Below are 19,604 nucleotides of genomic sequence, written 5' to 3' on the forward strand. Positions count from 1 at the left end.
ATGGCTTCAGCTAACACCTATTCACCTGGAAACTCCTAAATGTACACATCCATGCTGAGCTAGTCCCCTGACCTCCAGATCTACGTTTTCAACTGTTTCCTTGGCGTCTCCACTTGGCTCTCTTAATGGCTGCTCAAACTTGAGTTACCCAAACTTGAACTCATGATCTGCACACCCCCAACCCTGAACCCTCCCTCAAACCTAGTGTTTTCCCTAAATTCCCTCCTCAACCCAATGGTATCCTGTTGCTGTACAAGACAGAAACATAAGCCCCGTCCTTGACACCTTCCTACATCCACCTCATTGCCGTGTGCTGCTGGTTTTACCTCCTGAATGCCTCCAGCCCATTGTCCTCCATCCCCATTGTCCTCCATCCCCATTGTCCTCCGTCCCCATTGCCGTCAGTCCACTTCAGGACAGTTTCACCTTTGCCTAAATAAGAGCCTCCACACCAGTCTCCCCATTTCTTCCATCACCAACTTCAATATGCTTTCCACACATTTATATGGAAAGATCTTTCAAGCTCAAGCCTAGCCAAGTTTCTGCTGAATATCTTGCTACTGCTCTTAAGTTAAAGACTGAAGCTTTTATGTTCCATGAAGGATCTGACCCCACACAAATGCCCAGTCACATTCTGCACCATGCCATCTTTGCTCTCATTTTCCAGCCCTTCTGGTTTCTCATTTCCTCAAAAGCACAAAAAGTATCGGACTCCCTTCCACGTGGGGACTTTTCACGAGCTGTTCTTTCTGCTTGGAACATGCTCTCCCTGACTTCCTCCACTTTGGTAGCATTTACTCCTTCCACCAGCTGTCACTTCCTCAGGGATGCCCCTCTACCACCATCATCTCAGAATGGGTCAAGGTTCCATGTAGATGGAGTGCCTAGGACCCCACCTGGAGGCACATATCACAGTTGTAATCTCATCCCTATGATGCAAGCTGACATGATTAGGTCAATTTTCCCTACTGTTCTAAAGCTCCATAAGAAACAGGCTGATATATCTCCATCAGTGCCTGAGATGTGGTAACAACATACATGGGAGGGAGGAAAGGAAAGAAAAGAAGGAAGAAGCAAGGCAGAAAAATGCTGGTGTTGAACTCTCATTTGCGAAAAATGCAAGAATTTTTTTTTTTCATTTACCAGCCTACTGCCTTTCTCTCTAATGTGCAGCAAATTTTTATGAAATAAAACAAATGCTAGCAGCTTCTTCATTTCATGCTTACATGACTGAATAAGTCTTTATGGGCCTATCCTGAAATTACACATCCATCCTAAACTGCAGTGGTTTTGAAAAGAATATTTTATCTCAAACCCTTTATGTCTACACAGAGCTTAGGTAGGCTTTCTTGTTTCCAAAAATTCAGATTCAGGAATGATGAAACAAAGATTGCAGTTTCCACCACTAAATATAAGTTTTAGAAGTTCTAGGAGCTTCTTTCCTGGTGGTATCCAGTGGTAAAGAATTAACCTTTCAATGCAGGGGACTCAGGTTCAGTCTCTGACTGGGGAACTAGTCATGCCTTGGGGCAAGTAAGCCCTGGCACCTCAGTGAGAAGCCCACACATCACAATATAGAAGCCTCCTTGTGCCACAACTAGAGAAAGTCCACATGCCACAAGGAAGAATCAGTGCAATTTTTTTTTAAAAAGCAAAAAGAAAAAAAAAATTAAAGTAGAAAATAAATGTAAAAAAAAAAAAGTTCTAAAGCATGAACACATCATTTCAACAAAGAAACTTTATCTTCAATTTCCAATCGTTATGTCAAGAGATGGGGGCAGCAGAAGGAGACTAATAGGAAACAATCTCTTCCTTTTTAGTTCATCATTTCATACAAAGGTGACTCCCACCTGGCAGGTGGTCATCTCAAGGAGGCCCACTACTGGTTGAAGCTCACATCTTAATCTCCTTAATTGTGTTGAGAAGTATTTTCCTCCTCCAAGAACAAATGCATGGTTCTCTCCAACATCAATTCTTCAATGTTCCAAACAGGAACTTGGAATCCCATGATTTAACTCTATTCTAAAACTAGCTATGGTCAGTTAGCATCAAACCACATAGGTTAGGGGCCTGGACCTACTAGACACCCCCCACATCAGATGCCAGTCTCAAGTACTGGGTGTTCAAATTACCTACTCTTCTGCCCGACTTGACTGCAAAGCTGGAGGGGTCCCACAACCCCCACCTCAGGTTTGATAATTGGCTAGAATAGCTCCTAGAACTCAAGAAAGCACTTTAATGAATATTTCCAGTTTATTATAAAGGATATAACCCAAGAACAGTCAAATGGAAGGGATGCGTAGGGCAGGGTATGGTGTAGCGGGGAGTGGCACTTCCATCTCCTCTCTGGGAGCACTGCCCTCCCAGAACCTCCATGTACTCACTAACTTGGAAGCTTTCTGGTCCTTTTCATCTAGAAGTCTTACATGAAACTTTCATTACAAAGGCATGATTGACAAAATCATCAGCCATTGGTTACTGAACTCCACCTCCAGTCCCTCTTCCCTCTGCAAAGGTCAGGTTGGGATGCAGCTGGAGGCTGGGAGTGGGTGATTCTCTAATCATGACTTGATTAGTCTTACTGGTGACTAGCCCTTATCCCAAACCTCTCTAGGATCCCCTCCAAGAGTCACCTCATTAACATAAACTCTGGTAGGGTTGAAGTGAATCATTATAAATTAACAGAAGACTCTTCTGTCTCTCTGATTTCAAGGGTTCTAGGAGCTCTGTTGGAAAAGGCAATGGCACCCCACTCCAGTACTCTTGCCTGGAAAATCCCATGGACGGAGGAGCCTGGTAGGCTGCAGTCCACTGGGTTGCGAAGAGTCGGACACGACTGAGCGACTTCACTTTCACTTTTCACTTTCATGCATTGGAGAAGGAAATGGCAACCCACTCCAGTGTTCTTGCCTGGAGAATCCCAGGGACGGGGGAGCCTGGTGGGCTGCCGTCTTTGGGGTCGCACAGAGTCGGACACGACTGAAGTGACTTAGCAGCAGCAGCAGCAGGAGCTCTGTGCTAGGACCAGGGATAAAGATGACACCACTATAAAGATTATACCATACATGTGGTTAGAATATTTTCCTAACAGGGCAATTAAAGATAACAGTTCATTCTTTTCTGAAAAGTCGATAAGACCAAGATGTATATTTATTATCATGGTCACAGCCATAGGATTATTGGATGATAGTACTATTATTGCTATGATTCTTGTTCAACAACATTCCATGTCTAAAATATCTTCCAAAATCCTTCTAAAAGTAACTTATTTTTCCGTAGTGAAAGCAAATGTGTTAATATAATCTCTATCCCTTATGGGTCAACAAGCACTAGTCTTATTGTGATTGTGATCAATCACTACACCTTAATCTTAGACTCTAGCCTCCAGAAGTATGAGACAATAAATTCTTGTTTGAACCACCCTGTCCTGGTGCTTTGTTATAGCAGCCCCAGAATGCTAATACAGTGTAATAAATGGATGCAACCCACAGGTTGCCCTTTCAAATTACATACTATTAATCACAAAATTATTAAAAATAACTTGATTGCCTGATATAAAAGCATTTAAACTAGGGACTTCCCCGACTGTTCAGTTGTTGAGATGCCACACTTTCATTGCAGGGGACACAAGTTCAGACCCTGGTTGTAGAACTAGGATCCCGCATGTCACACATTGTGACCAAAAACAAAAAAGCAAACCAAAAAAAAATGGTATCAAAACTAGACAAAATGTACACACACACACACACACTCACACACACACGTTCCCTTGTGTTAGAGGAAGACCACAGGGCTTTCTCCTTCAGGAGGGAGGGAGTGACTGCTGGGTCCAGTGATCATTACATCCATGTGGTTACTCTTGTTTTCTCGGGGAGGGGCTGACTAGGTCATCCCAGAACCGGATCCACTCCAAGGGCTGTCATCAGAGTGAGATCCAGAGCTTCCAGGAAAGACTTGATCTCCCAGCTCTAGGAGAGTAGAGCGACAGCATGCAGCCCCTTGGAGGGAGCAATGTCTTCCTACTTAACAAACCCTGGTATGCTGATGCTTGATTTGATGGGTGCTCTGCTGCCCCTTCCACAAGGTGCCCCATGTCTGACAGAGATGCAAATGAAAGCACTCTGGTACTTCAGTGCTGAGAGACATGGTGGCTGTCTCCAGGATTAGGAAGTCCTCAAACATGAGCTGACGGGGTATTGTGGCCTAAACAGAGGCTGAGGGTCTTAATTCCCTCACAGTTCAGCAGGCCAGTGGCGGGATGTTGTACACAGTGTCTAGTCTCTCGTCATCCCAGAATGGTATGCAGCCATTCTCCTTTTTTTATGGAGACTTTGGAAGGGCATTAGTGATATCCACCTGAATATATGGCAGTGGAGCTCTCGCGGACATCAGAGTGGCCTTGACAAGGCAGATAAATACCTTGTCTGTCAGCTGGAGTTTATATCAACACCAGTAGTACCTGGCAACACTGGGAAGTTGAGGCACGGAATCATCCTAGGAGGGTAATTGAGGAAGAAGCAATGGGGAAACCCAGCAGACAGTCCTGCTGGTCTCTCCTAAAACAGGCAGTTAACAGAAAAGTCAATATAAATGGCCACTACACAAAGAAAAACAAATACATAACTTAACCAGTAATCAGAGAAACTTGAAGTAAAATCCCACTTTTGATCTGGCAATCACTTTAAGGGAAAATGATATTCCTGATCATTGTTGTTGTTCAGTCATGAAGTCATGTTTGACTCTTTGCAACCCCATGGACTGCAGCACACCAGATTTCCTTGTCCTTCACCATCTCCCGGAGTTTGCTCAAACTCATGCCCATTGAGTCAATGATGCTATGTAACCATCTCATCCTCTGCCATCCCCTTCTCCTTTTGCCTTCAATCTTTCCCAGCATCAGTGCCTTTTTCAATGTGTTGACTCTTTGCATCAGGCGGCCAGAGTATAGGAGCTTCAGCTTCCGCAGTCCTTCCAGTGAATATTCAGGGTTGATTTCCTTTAGGGTTGACTGGTTTGATCTCCTTGTTATCCAAGGGACTCTCAAGAGTCTTCAGCACCACAGTTTGAAAGCACCAGTTCTTCAGTGTTCAGCCTTCTTTATAGTATAACTCTCACATCCATACATAACTACGGGAAAAACAGTGTCTTTGACTATACAGATCTTTGTCAACAAAGTGATGTCTCTGCTTTGTAATATGCTGTCTAGCTTTGTCATAACTTTCCTTCCAAGGAGCAACCATCTTTTAATTTCATGGCAACAGTCATTGTCCACAGTGATCTTGGAGCCCAAGAAAATAAAATATGTCACTACTTCTATTTTTTCCCCTTCTATTTGCCATTAAGTGATGGGATCAGATGCCATGATCTTGGTTTTTTGAATGTAGAGTTTCAAGCCAGCTTCTTTAACACTCTCCTCTTTAACCCTTGTCAAGAGGCTCTTTAGTTTTGCTTTACTTTCTGCCATTAGAGTGGTGTCAGCTGCATAACTGAGGTTGTTGATATTTCTCCTGGCAAGCTTGATTCCAGTTTGTGAGTCATCTAGCCCACATTTCTCATGATATATACTCTTTGTAGAAAGCAGGGTGACAATATACAGCCTAGTTGTATTCCTTTCCCAATTTTGAACCAGTCTGTTGTTCCATGTAAGGTTCTAACTGTTGCTTCTTGACCCACACACAGGTTTCTCTGGTGGTAGGTGAGGTAGACTGTTACTCTCATCTCTTCAAGAACTTTCCACAATTCATTATGATCCACACAAAGACTTTAGCATAGTCAACAAAGCAGAAATAGATGTTTTTATGGAATTCCCTTGCTTTCTTCATGCTCCAATGAATGTTGGCAATTTAATCTCTGGTTCCTCTGCTTTTTCTAAGCCCAGCTTATACATCTGGAAGTTCTCAGTCAACATACTACTAAAGCCTAGCTTGAAGAATTTTGAGCATAACCTTACTAGCATGTGAAATGAGCACAACTGTATGGTAGTTCGAACATTCTTTGGAATTGCCCTTCTTTGGGATTGGAATGAAAACTGACCTTTTCCAGTCTTGTGTCCACTGCTAAGTTTTCCAAATTTGCTTACATATTGAGTGCAACACTTTAACAGCATCATCTTTTACGATTCTAAATATCTCAGCTGGAATTACATCACCTCTACTAGCTTTGTTCATACTAATGATTCCTAAGGCCCCTTGACTTCACACTCCAGGATGTCTGGCTCTTGGTGAGCGACCACACCATTGTGGTTACAGGGGTCATTAAGACCTTTTCTGTATAGTTCTTCTGTGTATTCTTGCCACCTCATCTTAATTTCTTCTGTTTCTGTTAGGTTTTTGTGTTTCTGTACTCTCTCATGGGTGGAGATTTAATGTGGTATGCAGCCATTCTGAAGGGTAACTCAGTAGGATTTATTTAAGTTTGATGTGCATGCCTAATGACCTAGCCATTTGGTTCTTTGTATACAGAGTTACTAACCAGTCAATCCTAAAGGAAATCAGTCCTTAATATTTATTGGAAGGACTGATGCTGAAGCTGAAACTCCAATTCTTTGGCCACCTGATGCAAAGACCTAACTCATTGGAAAAGACCCTGATGCTGGGAAAGATTGAAGGTGGGAGGAGAAGGGGACAACAGGGGACAAGATGGTTGGATGGCATCACCAACTCAATGGACATGAGTTTGAGTAGGCTTTGGGAATTGGTGATGGATAGGGAAGCCTGGTGTGCTGCGGTCCATAGGGTCACAGAGTCGGACACGACTGAGCGACTGAACTGAACTGACAGAGTTAAGGGGGGAAGCTGTGCTGTTTGTTGCAGTTTCACTTATCTATTGCCACATAGTAAACCCCAACACTTAATACTTAAAACAGCAATTCACAATCATCCCTCAGGTTCTATGGGATGACTGAGCTCAGCTGGGTGATTTTCCACTAGATTGTAGAACTCTGAAGGTTCAACTGAATTAAACATCCAAGATGGCTTTTTCATTTACATGTCTGGCACCCTTTTGCTCTTCTACTTGGCCTCTGTCTCCAAGGGAAGTGTGGGGCATATCCTTTTCCTAGGCCTCCGTGAATTGGTCTCTGTCTCTTCGGAAGACTATTGGACTTCTTACATGGTGGCCAGCTTCCAACACCGTAGAAGTGAAAGCTGCCAGTCCTTCTAACCCTCGGTCCTAGAGCTGTTGCAGCACCAACTTCCCTGCGTTCTACTGGCCATGGTGAGTCACATCAGATTCAGTGTGGGAGGGGACTTTTTTAAGGACGTGAAAATCTGGAGATGGACTTTATTGGGAGCATCTTTGGAGACTAGTTACTACCATATACAGTATTATTTGTCATAGGCAAAAATTAGAAATTACCTAAATATCTATCTGGCTTCCTGGTGGCTCAGAGGGTAAAACGTCTGCCTGCAATGCAGGAGATCCAGGTTCAATTCCTGGGTCAAGAAGATCCCCTGGAGAAGGAAATGGCAACCCACTCCAGTACTCTTGCCTGGAAAATCCCATGGACGGAGAAGCCTGGTAGGCTACAGTCCATGGGGTAGCAAAAAGTCGGACATGACTATGCGACTTCATTTTCAACTTTCACTTTCAAATATCTATCAGTGGGGAAATGTCTAAATGAACATATACATGTGTAAATTTATCACAATATTGAACTGCAGTATAACACCATGAGGTAGAGCTACATATACTGACAGGTAGACTTTCATGATATGTTAAGTGAAAAAAGAAAGTCACGGAACCATTTAACAACAAAGGATTTTTTGTAAAATAATAATCTCATATCCAATCTGTACTATATAATTGCATAGTATAAGCATTTGAAGTATCTAGTTTAAGCAGCTAACAGTGTATATCTATGGGGAAGAAGAAATGAAATTGGGGTAAATGTCAGGGTAAATAGTATCTATGATTCCAAGTGTTTCCTTATTTTCCTCACAATGATGTCTACGCTCAATTCACAGAAAACTGAAAGCACAACATTGAGCACAGATAAGATTTCTGGAACAAGGATCTGTCTTTTCTACATTCCTCAGTGTGCCCCAAAGAAGAACAACAGTGAATGAGACCTCACCCAAGCCTTTGCCTTGCCCCGAGTCAAGCACAAGAAATGAACATCTTTGTTCCTCCACCCTAGGGCCAGGAATTTCTAAAATAAACCTCGTAAAAGGACCTGAGTTTGATCAATGAAACTATCAGGAGGTAAAATTGAAGTGCCAGTTTCAAATCTATAACTTCTCAACAATTCTCCATGTGATGAGAACTGCACCAGCATAGGTTTTCTGCACACCCTGGAGCACCATTTGCCTGGAGGATAGAACTAACACTGTGACTTAGGCCACTGGCCTCGGAACCGACCTACTGTGCTGGCATGGAAGCAGAGCAGTTAACAACAATGTCCAATAGATTTGCTTGGGTTCAAATCCGACTCTTTTATTAACATGTCCTTGAGTTTTTGTCAGAGTTGAATTGTTGGCACATAGTAACTCATAGGAAAAAATAACTGTCATCTATTGTTGGGTTCAACCTTGTTAAGATATTATTTAAACCAGTATTACTCAAAGTAGCTGGTCAAAATTCAAATCTTTGTATGAGGATAAAAAAGGAGTTAAATCAGTGTTATTCAGAAAAGATCTGGTTTGTGAACACTTCATCAGATCTATGACAATAGAAGGAAATCATGCTAGAAAATTAATCAATGTAAAAAACTTTCTTCATCAAGAAATTCTTACCATTTGAAAAAAGAAAAAGCTATTAGCTGAACTGAACTATGGGCTTAGTGGCATAGTTGATTTACATTCTGGCATAAGCTCCTAACTTTGTAGCACATCGGCACACAAATCAAACTTTGAATAGCGCTGATTTAAATCTTCTTTAGTATTTTTTTGCTAATATTTAAATTGACATATAGTTGGGCTTTCCTGGTGGCTCAGACAGTAAAGGATCCGCCTGCAATGCAGGAGAGACTTGGGTTCAATTCCTGGGTTGGGAAGATCCCCTGGAGGAGGGCATGGCAACCCACTCCAGTGTTCTTGCCTGGAGAATCCCCATGGACAGAGGGGCCTGGAGGGCTACAGTCCACAGGGTTGCAAAGAGTCGGATACAACTGAGCTACTAAGCACAGCACATAGTCAATTTACAATATTATATTAGCTTCAGGTGTACAGCATAGTGATTCAATATTTTTTATAGATTTTACTCCATTTCAAGTTATTACAAAATAATGGCTGTATTCTCTTTTCCAGGGAACAAGTACCACAAGTACAATGTACCCTTGTTGCTTGTTTATTTTATTCATAATAGATTGTATCTTTTGTGGGGTTTTTTTGGCCACACTGACTTGTTGGATCTTAGTTCCCCAACCAAGGATAGAATCCACACCCCCTGCAGTGGAAACAGAGTCTTAACACTTGGACCACCAGGAAAGTCCCAGTAGATTGTATCTTTTAATTCCCTATCCAATCTTGCCCCTTCCCTCTTCCTTTTTCTGACTAGTATATCCACTAGTTTGTTTTCCGTACCAGTGAATTTGTTTCTGTTTTGTTATGTACCTTGATGTTCTTATTTTTTAGGTTTCACATATAAATGATAATATACATATTGTCTTTTTCTGTCTGAATTATTTCACTAAGCATATGCCCTCAAGGACTACCCATGTTGTTACAAATGGCAGAATGTCATTCATTTTATGGCTGAGTAATGGTCCATAGTGTGTGTGTGGGGGGAGGGGCAGGAGGAGAAGGGGACGACAGAGGATGAGATGGCTGGATGGCATCACTGACCCGATGGACGTGAGTCTCAGTGAACTCCGGGAGTTGGTGATGGACAGGGAGGCCTGGCGTGCTGCGATTCATGGGGTCGCAAAGAGTCAGACACGACTGAGCCACTGATCTGATCTGATCTGATGTATGTATATACCACATCTTCTTCATTCATTATCTACTAATGGACAGTTGGGTTGCTTCCATATCTTGGGTATTGTAAATAATGTATAGACACTGGGATGCATGCATCTTTTCAAATTAATATTTTCCATTTTTTCAGATACGTACTCTGAAGTAGAATTGCTGGATCATTTGGTAGTTCTATTTTTGTTTCCTTGAGGAATCTCCATACTGTTTTCCATAGTGGCAGCAAAAAAATATACATTCTCATCAAGAGTACTCAAGGATTCCCTTTTCTCCACATCCCTGTCAGCGTCTGTTATTTGTAGACTTCATGTAGCTTGCAGGATCTCAGTTCCCACACCAGGGATAGAACCTGGGCCATGGCAGTGAAAGCCCAGAATCCTAACCACTAGGCAACCAAAGGAACTCCCTATTTGTAGACTTTTTGATGATAGTGCTTTATTCTTACTTATTTTTGTCTACTTGATTTATTTGTGTCTGAAAGAAGCTTGTTTACACTGTGATTGTGATTTTGTAAATTTGTCTCCATGATCATGTCATGTTTTGCCTTTTGTATTTCTCAGTGATGTTGTTAGGTATGTGAAAAAGTGAAAGTCGCTAGCTCATGTCCAATTCTTTGCAACCCCATGGACAGTCCATGGAATTCTCCAGGCCAGAATACTGGAGTGGGTAGCTGTTTCGTCCTGCAGGGTATCTTCCCAACCCAGGAACTGAACCCAAGTCTCCCATATTGCAGGCAGATTCTTTACCAGCTGAGCCAACAGGGAAGCCCTAGGCATATGTAAGTTTGTGATAACTTTGTCTACTTTGTTTTGTCACTGTATATAATAAATGCTGGTTGTGGCCCACCTTATACATATTCTCTCCTTACTCCTTAGCAGTAACACCCCAGTTTGGTTGGAGTAGCAATATACTCAGCTAATAATTTGCAACTACTGGTTCATCTTCTGTTTAGGAATAGCCATGGGTATAACCCATGGGTGTAATCAAGATCATTTCCAAAAAAAAGAAATGCAAAAAGGAAAAATGGTTGTCTAATGAGGCCTTACAAATAGCTGTAAAAAGAAGAGAAGTGAAAGGCAAAGGAGAAAAGGAAAGATATACCCATTTGAGTGCAGAGTTCCAAAGAAGAGCAAGGAGAGATAAGAAAGCCTTCCTCAGTGATCAATGCAAAGAAATAGAAGAAAACAATAGAATGGGAAAGACTAGAGATCTCTTTAAGAAAATCAGAGATACCAAGGGGACATTTCATGCAAAGATGGGCACAATAAAGGACAGAAATGGGATGGACCTAAAAGAAGCAGAAGATATTAAAAAGAGGTAGCAAGAATACACAGAAGAACTGTACAAAAAAGATCTTCATGACCCAGATAATCACGATAGTGTGATCACTCACCTAGAACCAGACAGCCTGGAATTCAATGTCAAGTGGGCCTTAGGAAGCATCACTGCCAACAAAGCTAGTAGAGGTGATGGAATTCTAGTTGAGCTATTTCAAATCCTGAAAGATGATGCTGTGAAAGTGCTGCACTCGATATGTCAGCAAATTTCGAAAACTCAGCAGTGGCCACAGGACTGGAAAAGGTCACTTTTCACTCCAGTCCCTAAAAGGGCAATGCCAAAAAACGCTCAAACTACCCCATAATTGTACTCATCTCACTCATAGTAAAGTAATGTTCAAAATTCTCCAAGTCAGGTTTTAACAGTACGTGAACTGTGAACTTCCAAATGTTTAAGATGGATTTAGATAAGGCAGAGGAACCAGAGATTAAATTGCCAACATCCGGTGGATCATCAAAAAAGTGAGAGAGTTCCAGAAAAAAATCTACTTCTGCTTTATTGACTACGCCAAAGCCTTTGACTGTGTAGATCACAATAAACTGTGGAAAATTCTGAAAGACATGGGAATACCAGACCACCTGATCTGCCTCCTGAGAAATCTGTATGCAGCTCAAGAAGCAACAGTTAAAACTGGACATGGAACAACAGACTGATTCCAAATAGGAAAAGGAGAATGTCAAGGCTGTATATTGTCACCCTGCTTATTTAACTTATATACAGAGTACATCATGAGAAATGCTGGACTGGATGAAGCACAAGCCGGAATCAAGATTTCCTGGAGAAATATCAGTAACCTCAGATATGCAGATGACACCACCTTTATGGCACAAAGCAAAGAAGAACTAAAGAACTTCTTGATGAAAGTGAAAGAGGAGAGTGAAAAAGTTGGCTTAAAGCTCAACATTCAGAAAACTAAGATCATGGCATTTGCTCCCATCACTTCATGGCAAATAGATGGGGAAACAGTGGAAACGGTGACAGATTTTATTTTGGGGGCTCCAAAATCACTACAGATGGTGATTGCAGCCATGAAATTAAAAGACGCTTACTCCTTAGAAGAAAAGTTAGACAACCTAGACAGCATATTAAAAGCAGAGATTACTTTGCTGACAAATGTCCATCTAGTCAAAGCTATGGTTTTTCCAGTAGTCATGTATGAATGTGAGAGTTGGACTATAAAGAAAGGTGAGCGCCAAAGAATGATGCTTTTGAGCTGTGGTATTGGAGAAGATTCTTGAGCGTCTCTTGAACTGCAAGGAGATCCAACCAGTCAATCCTAAAGGAAATCAGTCCTGAATATTCATTAGAAGGACTGATGCTGAAGCTGAAATTCCAATACTTTGGCCACCTGATGGGAAGAACTGACTCATCTGAAAAGATGCTGGGAAAGATTGAAGGCGGGAGGAGAAGGGGACGACAGAAGGTGAGGTGGTTGGATGGCATCACCGACTCAATGGACAGGCCTTTGGGTAAGTAATCTCTGGGAGTTGGTGATGGATAGGGAAGCCTTGCGTGCTGCAGTCCATGTGGTTGCAAGGAGTCGAACACGACTGAGCAATTCAACTGAACTGATGGGTATAATTTCTGATATAGGTACCACTCTTTCTTTGCACTTCCTTTTTTCCTCTTCTCTCTGGAACACGGAGCTTAAGAGTCATTTTAGTATCATTAGGAAGCCATGAGAATGACAGAACATAGAGAAATAAGCCAGGAGACTGCTGACAGCATGAAACCTGGGATAGGCCTGGCTTGCCTGGCAATGAGTTACTTATATTGTTAAAATAAACTCTTTGCTGAAGTAACTATTGTTGGGTTTTGTTATAGCCAGCCACACATGAAACCTTAACTGATCACAGTGTAAAATGGCCTCTCCTGTCCTTTTTTATGTCCCATACCTTAAATTGGGTCTTACAGGGTATTTTATTTTTAATTGGAGGCTAATTACTTTACAATAATGTGGTGGTTTTTGCCATACATTGACATGAATCAGCCATGGGTGTTAATACTGCTGTGCCAGCTTTGTGTTTATGATGCAATATTTGTCTTCTAATGATTTTGTGCCCATTTATTTTCAATCTACATGTTTTTTCAAAGTGTCTTTTTGGTGCCTCCCTTTCATATTTAATATGTACCTTTATGTAGCATATTGTACTATTTTTAATATCTAATCCAATTTATCCAATTCTTCAGATATATATATACATATATATATATATACATACATACATATAAACCATATATATCATATGTAACAGGACTTATTTTTAAATCTTATTTTGGGATTTCAATTTATTAGGCTTTCTCTTTATTTCTAGTTTTTCCTTTTTGACTCCTGTCTAATAAAAATATTTTTTTTTACCATCTTTACTTTTTTAGAAAGTTATCTATTATATTTCTATTTTACTGATTATCCCTAACAAATATACATACACTTAAGTTTAAATCTGAAGTTAGTGAATATCCTGTGCTTCTGGATAAGGCTAGAAACTTTAACTTCCCTCCAAGCTATTCCATTTCCATCTCACATGACTCTGCTGTCGTGAGCCTCCTTGTCTCTTAGTCACACATTCCTTCCTCACTAGCTTCCTTGGTCTCTTTTAGCAGCCCACTGACCCTGATCTGCCAAAAATGCACCTCTCTGACAGGCTGGATGTCATGCTGCTTCACCTCCTCCAAGTTCTACTCAAATGTCACCTCCTCACTGGTGCCCTCCCTGACAAGTCTGTCCCCAAAGCTGACCATTCCAATCTCCCTTGGCTGCTGTCTATTTTTAATCTTTTGCATGTGTAATTATCTACACACTACACATTTTATTCATTCAGTGTGTATTCAACTCGCCACATGAGCTGAGTTTAAAATAGTGGGTTTTTTTTTTTTTTTTTTTGTCTGATTTCATCTCTTCTCGTCCATAAGATATTGTCTGGGAGCATGGGTGTAGCTTACTGCACCCCCATGAGGAGGAGAGGGAAGAGCCTTCACATCCATGCAGAGGGCACAGAAACCTTGATGGTGGGCTGACTTTATTGGTCTGCTTCCTGGTCCCATCTTGCTTTTGGAGGTGATATGCCACCACCATCCTTTGGCATCTGTGCCTGCAGCCATGAGACTGCCACCCTGAGTGATGTTTTACTCCTGAACCAGGGCTCTGACATTCCACAGATGTGCTCAGAGTTCTTTGGAGCATATGGGAACTCCTTCTGTCCTGTTACACAAGAATGTATGATTTATTCATCTCTTAGGAGGTGTAGATTATACAAACAATGTATTATGCCACAAATTCCAGCCTTGCTCCTGTCAGTATTTATTTGAGAGTTTGATGCCATATCATAAAAATGATATGAACAGTAAGAACTAAAATTTATCGGTACTAGTTGAAACAATAAGATTGAGAACTTGTTGAAATAATAAAACACAAAGTATTTTTCTTTTTAAAGAGAGAAAGAAATTTAGTATTCACATGGGATGGAAACTAAATCCTTTTTGGTAAATCATGATCCAACCAATGTAGCAAAGTAATATAACAGGATGCATACCATCCTCAAAATTGATTACACTTTCAAGTTAAACATTTTCTGAACTGCCATATATAGCAATTCTCATTGCCCTGATGTAAATGGACTACTTCATAGTGAAATAAGTTTAAATAAATTAATATACCTATAGCACTGAGAGTGCTGCCTAGTAACTGTAAGTACCATATGAATAAGCAATTATTATTCATTATAGAATTCAGAGCTGTTTGTTACATTATATATTTTACTTTCCACATGAAAAAAAAAAAACAGTTTATAGTAACATTACACTGTAAATCTATCAACTTTATCCCAATAGCTATTTTAGAACTTTTCGAGGCCTAAATGAATATGCATTGTCGAAACCATGAATAATCTATACTAATAGTTGAATTTCCTGATTGTATTGCGTTTTAATCAGGGTCCACTTCACATTTAACCAACATAAACTTTCCTTGCTGAGGCTTGTCAAGGCCCATATTTGAGCAGAGGATTTTTGTTTAGTTTCTTGTTTTGTTTAGGGGCTTAGTATATAGATGAAAAGAATGGACTTTGGATCAGACAATCTAGGTTCTAAGACTGAGTGACAGAACACAGTTTGTCTGGTTTATAAAATACCTAGAAGAAAGTGTATGACAATAATAAAATAAAGAACAGACATAATAATAAAGAAGAAAGAGAAAATGGAAATATAGTATTTTAAGGTTCTCTTATATATGTAAAGTGGTGTGACATCACTTGTAGGGAGGTTGTGATGAATTAAAGATGAACACTATGAACTCTAAAACAACCACTAAAACAACAAAACAAAGATTTATAGCTCAAAAGCCAATAAAAGAGATAAAACAGAATCATAAAAATTCAATTAATCCTAAGGAAACCAGAAAACAGAGAAAAGGAAATAAAGAGCAGATGGGACAAATGAAAAACAAAGAGCAAGATGATTGACTTAAATGTAATCAATTTAATAATCACATTAAGTATAAATAACTAAACCCCATAATTAAAAGTCAGAGATAATTGGATTGAATTAAAAAAGCAAGACCTAACTATATGCTACTTATAAGAAGTGCACTTTAAATAAAAAGACACAATTAGGTGAAAAACAAAAGAACTGAGAAAGATATACCATGATAACACTAGTCAAAAGGAAACTAGAATGGCTATATTAATATTCCACAAAGTAAATTTCAGAGTAAAGAATATTACCAAAGATAAAGAAGATTATTTCATAATAAACAAAAGGGTGAGTTTATCAGGAGGACATGAAAATGCCCACAATTCTACAGTGTAAACCTTTATGAACCTAATAACAAAATTCTAAAATAATTGATACAAAGATGAAAGGAGAAAAAACAAATTGGTAATTATAGTCAGAGTTTTCAACATCACTCTTTCTATAACTAATAGAAAATCAGTAAGGACACTGAAGATCTGAACTGCACTAGGAAATTTATAGAATGCTCTGTAGATGCTGCACCATAAAACAAGTCTCAATAACTTTAAAAAGATTCAAGCTATACAAAGTGTATTCTCTGACCACAATGGATTAATTAGAAATCAATAACAAAAAGGTCTCTGGAAAATCCCCCACATATTTGGAGACTAAACAACATATTTCTAAATGACCCATAGGATGGAAAAGAAATAAAAAGAGAAATAAGATATTATTAATTGGATGCAAATGAAAATACCACATAGCAAAATTTGTGGGGGTGTAGCTTTAGCTTACTAGAAGGAAATCAATAGCATAAATGCATACATGAGAAAAGAAAAAATGACTTAAATCAATAACCTCAACTGCTACCACAAGAAACTAGAGATTAGAGAGCAAATTAAGCCAAAAATAAGCAGAAGGAGGGAATCAATGAGGACCATAGAGGAATTAAATGAAACAGACAATAGAAAATTGATAAAACCAAGTCTTTGAGGTCAATAACACTGATGAATCTCTAGCTAAAGTGACACAATGTGACAGCACTAGAGATTATATAGACATTAAAAGGATACTAATGGGATACTTTAACAACTTTATGCCAATAATTTCAACAACTTAGATGTAACAGGTTAATTCCTCAAAAGACATAAATTACCAAAGCCCACTCTGAAAGAAACTAAATAACCCTATATCTATTAAAGACATTGAAATTGTAGTTTAAAAACTTCCTCCCATTGAAAATGCCAGACCTAGATGATTTTATTGGTGAATTATTTAAGGAAGAAATAACAGCAATTCAATACACAGGCTTCTATAAAATCAAAAAGGAGGAAATAATTCTCACCTCAATTTCTGAGGCCAGCATCATCCTGATTACCAAAACAATATGCATTACAAAAACACAAAACTATAGATGAATACCTCTCAAGAATTCAACGTAAAACATTCTAAGTAATATTTTAGCAGATCAAATCCTACAGATATCAAAAGGATTATAAATCATGATCAAATGGAATTTACCCCCAGGAATGCAAATCTCATTACGGAATACATTGGCTTTTAGTCCCATAGAGCTTCTTGGTCTTCCATGCCATCTTTTCCTGAAGGTCTGTTACTTTCTTTCAGTTCCTTATTGCAAAATAACAAACTACAGCAAAACTTGGTGGCTTAAAAGAACCATTTGTTTTTAAGCAACAATTTAAAAACAACTGTTGTTTTTAAAACAAAGATTTCATTTTGCTCACAATATTGTAATTCACAATTTTTGGAAGAGCTCAACGGGACAGTCACTCTCTGAGCTACATAGGGTCAACTACGGTCCCTGGGGCTGAGGCATTCCTTCCAGATGGCTTCTTTATTCAACGTGTTTCAGTGGTCACTGGTCTTTCTTGGCCTTTTTCTCTTTTCACATAGTATCTTACTCTCCAATGAGTCTTCTCATAGTTGGGCTTCTTGTAATGGCCTTAGGCTAGTCAGACTTCTTACACGGCAACCCAGGGCACCAAGAGGACAAGATAGTAGGTATTGGTCTTAAAGGCTATGCCTAGAACTGGCATAGCTTCATATCTGTCATACTCTATAGGACAAAACAGGCACAGATCAGCCCAGATCCAAAGGGAGGGAAAAGACACCCAGTTCTGTGGGAAAGGTATCAAAGAATTTGTAGCCATCTTTAGCCTGCCTTATACGTTTACTCCAGGGGCTTCCCTGGTGGCTCAGATGGTAAAGCATCTGTCTGCAATACAGGAGACACTGTTGTGAGTTGAGGGGAAATAACTGATTTTTTAAAAAAATAACTTTATTAGGTTATAATTTATACACCACACAATTCACCCATTTAAAGTGTACAAGTCAGTGTTTTTTAATATATTTAAAGTTGTGAATATATCATCATCACAATCTAATTTTAAAACATTTGTCTCCACTAAAAGACAGAATTCCCAGCCCAATTTTCCCTAAACCTCCCAGATTTAGGCAGTTATTAATCTACTTTCTGTCTCCAAGGATTGGTCTATTCTAGACTTCTAAGTAAATGGAATACAATATGTAATCTTTAAGACCAGTTTATTTTGTTCAGCAAAATATTTTCAACATCTCTATGTGTTGGAAAAAAATCAATTCTCCATTTTTATTTTTATTGCTGAATAAATTTCCATCCAATGACTAGATCACATTTCATTTACCCATTCATTTATTGACAGACATTTGGGTACTTGTTAAAATTTTTTTAATTAATTTCTAGGTTACATTTAAAATTTTTTGACCAGCAAGCCACATTCTCAATTACTTTTTAAAAATCCTGTAGTGGTTTTGACATTCTGCCTTCTTATTTCAGCTCCTGCTGAAAACAGGTGTCCTGTTTGTGGTCTACTGAGCACCACGTTTTTCTCATTTTTGTGAACAACACTGAAAAGCTGTCTGGTGTCCTAAGCACAGTAAGGCTGTGATGTGTCATATAAGCTTCCTTCACCCATGAGTTACAGTGCTGCCGGTTGTGAGTTCAATGTTCATGAATCAACAATAAGTATTAAATACAGTGTCTTTAAGTAGAAACACACATAAAACAAGGTTATGTATAACGTGTGTGCTTGTGTGGGCTCACTCAGTCATGTCCAACTCTTTGCAGCCCCATGGACTGTAGCCTGCTAGGCTTCTCTGTCCATGGTGTTTTCTAGGCAAGAATATTGGAGTGGGTGTCCATTTCCTCCTCCAGGGGATCTTCCCAACCCAAGGACTGAATTCATGTCTCCTACACTGGCCGCTAGACTCTACCTGGGAAGACAACACCTGGGAAGCCCTTATGTACTAAGCAGTTGGTGAAAATGCGACTAGTTTCACAGGAACCTAACTCTGTATTTCCCTTAGGAGCAAATGGTTCAGGATTTGTTAATTCACTGTTGGAGGTGACTTCATAGAACATTATTATAATAATGAGAATTGACAGTATATGTAAATGCACATATAACTTTCAAATTTGCATCATATAATGCATTGTTTTCCAACTCGATTCTCTTAATGAATGCATGATGGAAACATTTTCATATCAGTACATTATATCAAATGAAATCTTTTAAATGCATGGCAAACAACCTATAGTCAAATCTGACCTGCTGCCTCTTTTTATAAAAGAGTCTTATTGAAGCACTGCCTTGTTCATTCATTTTATTATTGCCTATGACTACTTCTGCATTCCAATAGCAGAACTGAGCAGTTGAATATGAGACCATGAGGCACCCACAATCTACAACATTTACTATCTGCCCCTTTACAGAAAAAGTCTTAACCAAACTCTGCTTCAAACTGTTGTAGGAGATTCTGTGGCATAGCTATTCAACAATTCAGTCATTCCTTTATTCGAAGGATTATAGGTCCTTTATTTATTTATGTTATTTTAAGTAATTCTAC

Source organism: Bison bison, unplaced genomic scaffold, assembly GCF_000754665.1.
Source record: "Bison bison bison isolate TAMUID 2011002044 unplaced genomic scaffold, Bison_UMD1.0 scf7180017864057, whole genome shotgun sequence".
Taxonomy (NCBI): Eukaryota; Metazoa; Chordata; class Mammalia; order Artiodactyla; family Bovidae; genus Bison; species Bison bison.